Genomic DNA, 8,768 nt, shown 5'->3' with positions numbered 1-8,768 from the left:
CACCAGTGACGGAGGAAGCCAAGGTTCCCTGCCTGCCGCTGCCAGCCTCTGAGCTGCACTCTAAGCAACTATGTTGCAATTGTAGAAGCTAAACAAGCTCCAGAGACCTGCTTTCAACAAGCTTCTGCCTCAGAGCTTAGACCTGCTGTGATGGCAAGAGTTTCAATTATAGAAGTCAAACAGACCCAGAAACCTGCTTTCAGCCCTCAGAGCTGAAGCCAGCTCTCAGCTTCAGTGACAGCTATAGAAGGTAAATAAATACCAGAATAAAAAAAAAAAGAAAAAAAGGAGAGGCTGGGAGCTTAAGTTGCCCTCCAGTCTGAAAACGGCTCTCAGGCCCTCTCCCAGACTGGCCAGGAACCCCAGTGGGGACCCCCACCCTGAAGGGGGTGTGACCAGCTGCAAACAGCCCTCAGCCTGTCATCCAGCTGGCCAGACACCCAAGCAGGACCCCCACCCTGATCTGGGACACTTTCAGGGCAAACCAGCCGGCCCCCACCCGTGCACCAGGGCAGGACGGCATGAGCTGCCATGTGGGCCCTATGTGTAGCCCTGGGCAGCGGGGCATAAGCCCCGCCCCCAGCCTGGACCCCTGTGTGCCACCTGAGCCCCCAGCCAGGACCCCCATGCCGCCTAAGCCCTGCACTGCTAAGCCCCACCCCCAGCTGGGACCCTATGACTATTGGAGAGCAGAAAAGTGTTGCTGGGCCCTGGGTCACTGTGGTGATCTGGCCATCGGTAAGTAGAAAAGTGCGGCCTGTGAGCCTCCAATGTGGCTGGGGGCAGACCCCTAGTGGACACACACACACACACACACACACACACACACACGGCAACTGCTTTGAGCCTATGTGGCACGGCTGGGGGCAGACCCTAGCAGACAGACACACACACACAGACACACACACACACAAACACACACACACAAACATACACACACACACACACACACACACACAGGACCCCTGCTCCAATCCTCTGCTGCCTGACTGTGGCTAGCAGTAAGACATCCACTGAGGGCTCCCGGACTGTGAGAGGGGCAAGCTGGGCTGAGGGAACCACCCCCCCCAATGCACAAATTTCATGCACTGGGCCTCTAGTTTTCCAATAAAGGCTCAGACAGAAATTTAATATGCAAAATATTGAAAGTAGACCTATTGTATGAGGGCTAACTGTAGCAAAAGCCTACTGAATCCTGGATGGCAGATGGCAAGAGCTCAATAAAAGGGCAATGTCCCTCAGCCCCCGTACACACTCACAGATGATCTAAAGAATTCCTAGAACTTAAAGCAAAGCCATAAAAATTTTAAAAATATATTTTTATTGATTTCAGAGAGGAAGGGAAGGGGAGAGAGAGTTAAAAACATCAATGATGAGAATCATTGATCTGCTGCCTCCTGCATGCCCCCTACCGGGGATCAAGCCCGCAATCCAGGCATTTGCCCTTGACTGGAATTGAACTGGGACCCTTCAGTCCCATAGGCCAATGTTTTATCCACTGAACCAAACCATCTAGGGCAAAGCCACAGATTTTGTCGTAGGTAATCTGATGGTCAATTCTCAGTTAACATACAAGTTGCAGGAGCACAGACAGAGACCACTTTTGGGTAATATGTACTATCTAGATCTCTAGAAAGAATAAGCCTTCTTAAGATATCATTTGCTGCCGTAACCAGTTTGGCTCAGTGGATAGAGCGTTGGCCTGTGGACTCAAGGGTCCCAGGTTTGATTCCTGTCAAGGGCATGTAGCTTGGTTGCGGGCACATCCCCATTGGAGGGTGTGCAGGAGGCAGCTGATCCACGTTTCCCTCTCATTGATGTTTCTAACTCTCTAACTTTCTAACTTTCTAATTCTCTAACTCTCTAACCCTCTTCCTTCCTCTCTGTAAAAAATCAATAAAATATATATTTTTAAAAAAGATATCATTTGCTAAGAAACGTCACATATGTGATAATTGCCCTTTCAAGCATCACAATTTTGAATATAATAAAAAGGGGGTGTCCCCTACTTAGAATATATAACAGTTTCTAAAAAGATGAACTTCCTTTTTTGAAGATAATGAAAGAAGATGACTTGAAAATCACTAATCCCACACTCTGGTATGAGAAGTATAATGTATTTTATTACATAATTAAGACTGAAAGTATGTAACCAACTATAAAAAATATCTGTGCTTGGGATGTAGACTTCCAATTCCTCTGCATTCAGGAATCAAGAAAAACAGCTCACCAATGTACCAAAGGAATTGCCCCACATGGGGCAGAAGTGTGGATGATGTGATGTGACCCCAGTCAACTGGCATTTCCGTTTAAGCATTAACACCAAATATTATGTACGCTGATGGAGAAAACCTGCAGAGCTTATTTTAAATACAATTTTCCTTGTATAAACCTTGTATACACATCAGTCTTTACATGGGAAGAACCTAAGAGTCTGTATTTTAAAATTAATGTTCCCAAGAGATTCTGATCTCTGGCTGAATTTTGGAACAACTGATCCAGGCTACATTTGCATTTACCTGAGACTCCCACTTTTCTTATCTAGCACTTTTTTTCACTCATATGGTGGCCTCGAGACAGTATGTAGAGCAAGTGATCATCTTTGAAATTACTGTGACTTCACTGGTGACCACTGTCTATGTTGAAGATTTGACTGGCGTTTAATCGCATGGTCTCCAAATGCTGGAACCACTATTTCTACTCCGGTGCCCCCTCAGCCTCAGATGATTCTCCAGGTTGGACTATTAGATTTTTTAAGGCATAGATGCTATCTCCCATTTTTACATAGAGCTGAAATTAATGTCTGAATTCCATCCCTCTGCCCACTGAGGCTAGTGATTTCATGGTCCCTCTTGAGATTCCTGGAGCTCAACTCCGCACCAAGTCGCAGTGTATTGGTGCATAATTATGGCTAACCCTATCAAATATAATTATTTATGTTTATTTCAACAACACAAATATGGTTTAGATCATGAAAGCAGTGCATATTATTTGCAAAAATTTGGGAAATATAGAAAAAAAATAGAACAATCAGTAACATGATATTACCCTCTGTTTATTCAAGTATTTCATTTCCTAAGTGATTAGAATGGGAGAGACATATGCTTATAATTTCAACACTGATAGAGAAGCAGCTAATATTTTGGTTTATGTTTGTCTTGTTTTCCTGTACATATTTTAATACCTGAATTTATCACATTGTGTCATGGAAATTTTTCCATGTTACTTTATATTTTCTATAATATGCTTTTAATGACCATATAATATTCCATCATGTGAATGCACTCTAATTTTTTGAAAAAAAACTTTATCATTTGATATTTAGATTTTTTGAACTTTTTCTAATAAAGATAATACTGAAGTTAGCACCTTTGACCTCTTTATATATACATACACACACACACACACACACACACACACATATACATACACACATATGTGTATAATATATAATAAGTATTATTGTCTATTTCCTTCTGGAAGCAGAATTTCTAAAGAAAATATGGGTTTTGGCATTCAAGTAACGCTCCAGAAAAATAATATCAATTTATCTTTGGCACTCAGAATTTGTTTTGTTTTTTTTCCCCCTCACTAATGCTAAATGTTATGATTAAAATATTGGCAATTGCTTTAATTTTCATATTTTAATTACTAGTGCAAGTAAGAGATTTTAATATGTTTAATGATCATTTGTCTATCTTTTGAGAATTATCTTTTATGTCCTTTCCTCAACTGTATACTGCCATAATCATCTTTTATATGAATTCTTAATCATTCTTTTTGTATATAAGATAGCAATCAGTAACATGATATTACCCTCTGCTTATTCAAGTATTTTATTTCCTAAGTGATTAGACTGGGATAGTCATATGCTTATGCAACAAGTGTTAACTGGCACCAATATTAACCACTATGCCCTTTCTCTTGCCAACCAATATATGACCAATAAGCAGTATGTTTTTCATTTTGTATGCCGACTGAATTATAGTTCTCCGATAACTTTTTATTTTAAGAAGCTTCAGTCTTACAGAGAAATAACAGGAATGGTTTAATGAATACCTTGATGTCCTTCACCTAGCTTTACCAATTGTTTGCTACATTTGCTTTATCTCTCAAAAGGAATGACTTTCAAAGCAGTTTTGCAACAGTTTATGTAGGCGTGCAACCTTGAGGTCCCTGACCTATTACAGATAGAGTCAAAGCAAATATTTTCTAGCAAATATTTTGTAGAATGCTCTGGTGCAATCACCAGGGAGCCACCTTCCCCCATGAGCTGATGGACAGGAAGAGCACTATTGAATTGCTGATTACTGTTTTTAATCAGCTCAAACCTTACCTTTTCTTGCCTCTGTGGTTGCGAAGTATTGCTTTTACAACCGGAAATGGAAGCATAATATCTAGCTCTTGTATAAGAATTAATTTGAATCTCTTCCCCAGGTGCAAATCCCTTCCCATACTACTCCCAAGTTTAAGGCCCTTGGACACCATCCCCCTATTAATTAAAGACTTTTCTCCATAAAGGAGCTTTATAACGTACTTGGGATTCAATTAAAAATAGGATGTAGGTTGAAATGCATAAATACATAAAATATGATTTGCCAAAATTGTTTCTGTATAAATTTCATTACCTGCAAACAACTTGCATAATATTCGTGGCTACCAAAATCTAAATGTTGCTTCTTCTCAAGTTGTTTCAGCAAATTGTAAATGTTGTATTAATTCATTCAAATATAACTAATATTTAGTTTGTGATTTTGTAACCTGCATGTACTTATATTAGTATGGCAGCATTTTCCTTCAGGCTTTTCTAGACATGACTGGAGATTAGTGAACTTGGTTGGATGGGTCTTGTTCTGATTCACTAACTGCACCCCTCGTGTAGGCTTACTAAATTGAAAATGTATATTGTTGATTATAAAAGGAACCCATACAGAGTATAATTATATCAGAAATACCACTGGGGAAAATAATTAACATTAAATGCTATATAGAATATTCTCATGTTTAAGTAAGTGTAAAATATAAGTGAGTTTTAAAATTTTTATCAATCATTTATAAGAAATATAAAGTAAGTGAGAAAAAAGTTTGGAAATGAAGAAACAATATGTAAGAGTTAAGGAAAGGAAAAATAACAATAAAATTAAAAGTAAATTTAAAATAAAATTGTGTTTAAAAATTAATCTATTATTGCCTGGCTGGTGTGGCTCAGTGGTTGAGTGTCAAAGTATGAACCAGAAGGTTACTGTTCTATTTCCAGTCAGGGCACATACCTGAGTTATTGGCTCAATCCCCAGTAGGGACGTGCAGGAGTCAGCCAATCAATGATTCTCTCTCATCATTGATGTTTCTATCTCTTCCTCTCCCTTCCTATCTGAAATCAATAAAAATATTTTTTAAAGTTATCTATTATAAGAAAGTCTTCTAAAACAAAGTGAAAAAGTAATGGTAAAAATAAAATGACAACGATATCTAATTAAATGTAAAGAACAAGAAATAGGGAGTCATAACAATATTAATATTTGACAAGAGGAAATTCAATTCCAAGGGATGAAACATGTAAAAGAGAGACATTATGCAATAGTAAAAAGTTTAATTAATGGAAAAGGTATAACAGTCATAAACTTTCATAAGAGCCAATCACATAAAACAAAATTCCTAGAACACAAAGAGATCACACACATACACAAAAACAGAGTGAAATCTTGTTATATACACATACACACATGAACATGTATATAAGTATGTGTATACAAATATATGTACAGACATACATGCACATATTTCAAAATATGATACATCAATTACATAAAATAGGTAAATACAGAGAATATTTAAATAATACCACCAATAAGCTTGGTACCATAACATCTTGTAACCTATAAATGTAAAAAATATGCATTCTTTTTTTGCCTATGGAGCATTTACAAAAATTAATCATGTTTGTGTCACATAGATTACCTTAAAATTCTAAACTAAATAGTATATGAAATACTTGGAAATTAATAATTAAAAGGTGACTCCTCAATTTCAAATGAGGTCAGGGTTACTAAAAAGAAAAAAGATGACTCACCCTAACCCCCTAAAAATAATTAATTGGAAATTAAAGACTGCTCTAAGTAGCCCATAGAATAAACAAAAAAAAGTAGAAAATGAAAGTCAAACTGTTCTAAGACTGAAAAGAGAGAGAGAGAGAGAGAGAAAGTGGAGAGTACGAGCGAGAGTATTTCTTCCAAAAGCTATACTTTAAAGATGAGCAAGGAGATATAAGCACATGAGAGAGTCTACAGATGGACCAAAGGAAAGTTTCATTCAACAAAATTGAATTTCAATTGCACTGGCAAAGAACCCCTTAATAATTGACTTTAGCATCACCGGCTATGCATCCCCAATAACACATAAGTAGACCTTCCTGACATATGAAAATAAATTCTAGGTTAATTAAATCTTTACATGTAAAATAAAATAAAAATATTTAAAGAAACTTTTAAAATTTATCTGTATAACATTGAAAGATGTGAGACATTCTCATGTAGGGCAGGAAACATTATATAAATGCCTAAATGAATTCACAATCTAGTGCCATAATAACAAACACATTAGAGTTTGGGATTGACTGATATTTTTGAGATATGAACAAGAAAAATGAGGGCCTAGAGAATAATTCCTGGTTCTGTGTTTAATAGTAAGCATTAAGGAAGGGTTCACAGAAGGAATGTTATTGATCTGTATTTTAAGGGATGAATGGGAGGCTTCTGGGTGGTATGATGGGAAAGGCACAGAATCATTAAAGAACCTGGTAGTCTAATAATACCAGTGAGAAATTCAATGACTAAAGTATATAGTGAATGACTGTAGAAGTTACAAACAGACCAATTTGTGAAAGAGTTAAGTTTTTTATTTTTTATTATAGTTGATACATAATATTGCATTTGTTTAGAGTTTACAACATAGTAATTACACATTTGTATACCTTATTAGAGGCCCAGTGCATGAATTCGTGCACAGATGGGGTCTGGCCGAACTGGCCTCAATTGGGGTGAATCGAGGCCGGGCCTGTCAGGAGGAGGAGATGGTAGGAGGTTGGCAGGATGGCCCGCCCCAATCAGGGCCTGATAAGGATCAGGCCAGCTGGGGGCAGGGACTGGGGCAATTGGCTGGTGGGCCCCACCCCCAATTGAAGTGGCGGGGGCAATTGGGGGCACAGTTGTCTGGGGTGGAGGAGCTTGGGGATGATCAGGGGTGGGGCCAGATAGGGAGGATCTGTGGGTGGTGGGCCAGCTGTCCACACCCCTGAATAGGGTGGTGGGGGCACATCAGGGGTGTGGCCAACCAGGGGAAGGGGATACAGGCAGTTGGCTGGCAGGCCCTGCCCCTGATTGGGGTGGGGGGCCGATCTGGGGTGGGGCTGGCCAGGGGAGGGGCTGCAGGAGGTTGGCCAGCCAGCCCCACCCTCTATTGGTAGGGCAATCTCGAGTGTGGCTGGCTGGGGGAAGGGGCCGTTTGAAGTTGGCTGGCCGGCCCCACCCCCAGATCGGGCTGGTTTGCTGGCTGCAGTGAGAGTCATAGTGACTGCTCATTCTGGTTGTTATGGCATTCAGGTCGCTGGCTTTTTATATATATAGATAACATGATCACCACGATTAGTAACCATCTGTCACAAAACATAGTAAGATATTATTGACTAGTTTCTCTACTCTGTGCATTGTATCCCCATGATTTATTTATTTTACAACTGGAAACGTGTACTTCTTATTTCACTCATCCTCCCAACCCCTCACTTCTGGCAACCATCATTTTGTTCTCTGTATCTATGTGTCTGTTTTTTTGTCTTTGTTGGGGACAGAAATAGGATATTGGGGACTAGCTATTAATTATAAGAATATTAATCATGTTCACATACTAACCTGGCTGTGAGTTGTACCAGGGACCTAGAAATATGGCCTATCCTCTTCATCTGGGAGCTGCCTATTATCATGGAAAGATTAACAACGTTGTTGCAGAAACTGGAGGCCCCAGCCCTTTGCAAACCCCAAGCCTCCATTGCCTATAGACTGTAACCATTATATCCATTTTGGATACCTATGCTCATTCCTTTTGCCTACTTCCCCATCTTTGTCCTTGTACCAAATATAAGCAGTGGCTTATTGGGGGGAGACAGAGCAGACTTTCCTGGGTGACCTGCTGCTCTCCCATACTGCTGGCATTATTGGAATAAACGCTCATATATGATTCAACCCTGGCTCTCATTAATTGGCTCAAGTAGTGGCAGGCAGCCCAGACCCATTTGTTGTCTGGTTTCATTTTCTTTTGTTTTAACTCAACCTTAACATAAGGCATTAAGCAGGAGAAAGACATGGTTGGGTTTATTTTTGAGAGTATCTTTGTTGAGAATTGAATGAACAAAAAAGACGCGTGGTAAAGCAAAAGGTAAAGAGACTGTAAGCAGCCTAAATGAGAAAGATTAACACAAGATAAACATCAGACCACAACGTGCTATAGGAATGGCCAATTCTAGATTAGAAGATGGTTTGGGAATAGATTGGATATAAGAATTTTAATAAAGAAGCAGAGAAGGAGCCCAAATTTTCTAAATTAGGAAACTAGAGGTTTAATGATGTCCCTGACTAGGATAAGAAATAAAGTTGCAACAGGTTTTGATGAAAAGGTAATTGGTTTGATCTTAGACAAGAAATCTCTAACTGGATGTGTTCAGTGTTAGTTGAAATCATGGATCTGAATTACAGGGCTGAAGTTTTAGATTTGGCTAT

Source organism: Myotis davidii, unplaced genomic scaffold (genome assembly GCF_000327345.1).
Source record: "Myotis davidii unplaced genomic scaffold, ASM32734v1 scaffold323, whole genome shotgun sequence".
NCBI classification, from domain to species: domain Eukaryota; kingdom Metazoa; phylum Chordata; class Mammalia; order Chiroptera; family Vespertilionidae; genus Myotis; species Myotis davidii.
This window is presented reverse-complemented; position numbering follows the sequence as displayed.